The sequence below is a fragment of the Triticum dicoccoides genome, chromosome 7B, assembly GCF_002162155.2.
Source record: "Triticum dicoccoides isolate Atlit2015 ecotype Zavitan chromosome 7B, WEW_v2.0, whole genome shotgun sequence".
Classification (NCBI taxonomy): Eukaryota; Viridiplantae; Streptophyta; class Magnoliopsida; order Poales; family Poaceae; genus Triticum; species Triticum dicoccoides.
Window position 1 is genome coordinate 372,217,738 of NC_041393.1, and position 239 is coordinate 372,217,976.

Sequence of the window (239 nt, forward strand, 5' to 3'; positions counted from 1 at the left end):
CTTAGGCAAAGTTATTAGTTCTTCAAAATGAGAGCCACAAGTTGGCAAGCCTAAGGGAATCTTGCCACATTTTTTGTGTGTATGTCATGTGGGGCCTTAGTGTGGCTTGCCTAAGGTGTGGCTTGAACCAAACACTCACCTATGTTAATCAAACTTGCCTAACCTTACATTCCACCAGATTTTGCCACATGTTAGAATCCAAAAAACTCCGCTTGTAGAAGCATAATGCACAAACCACC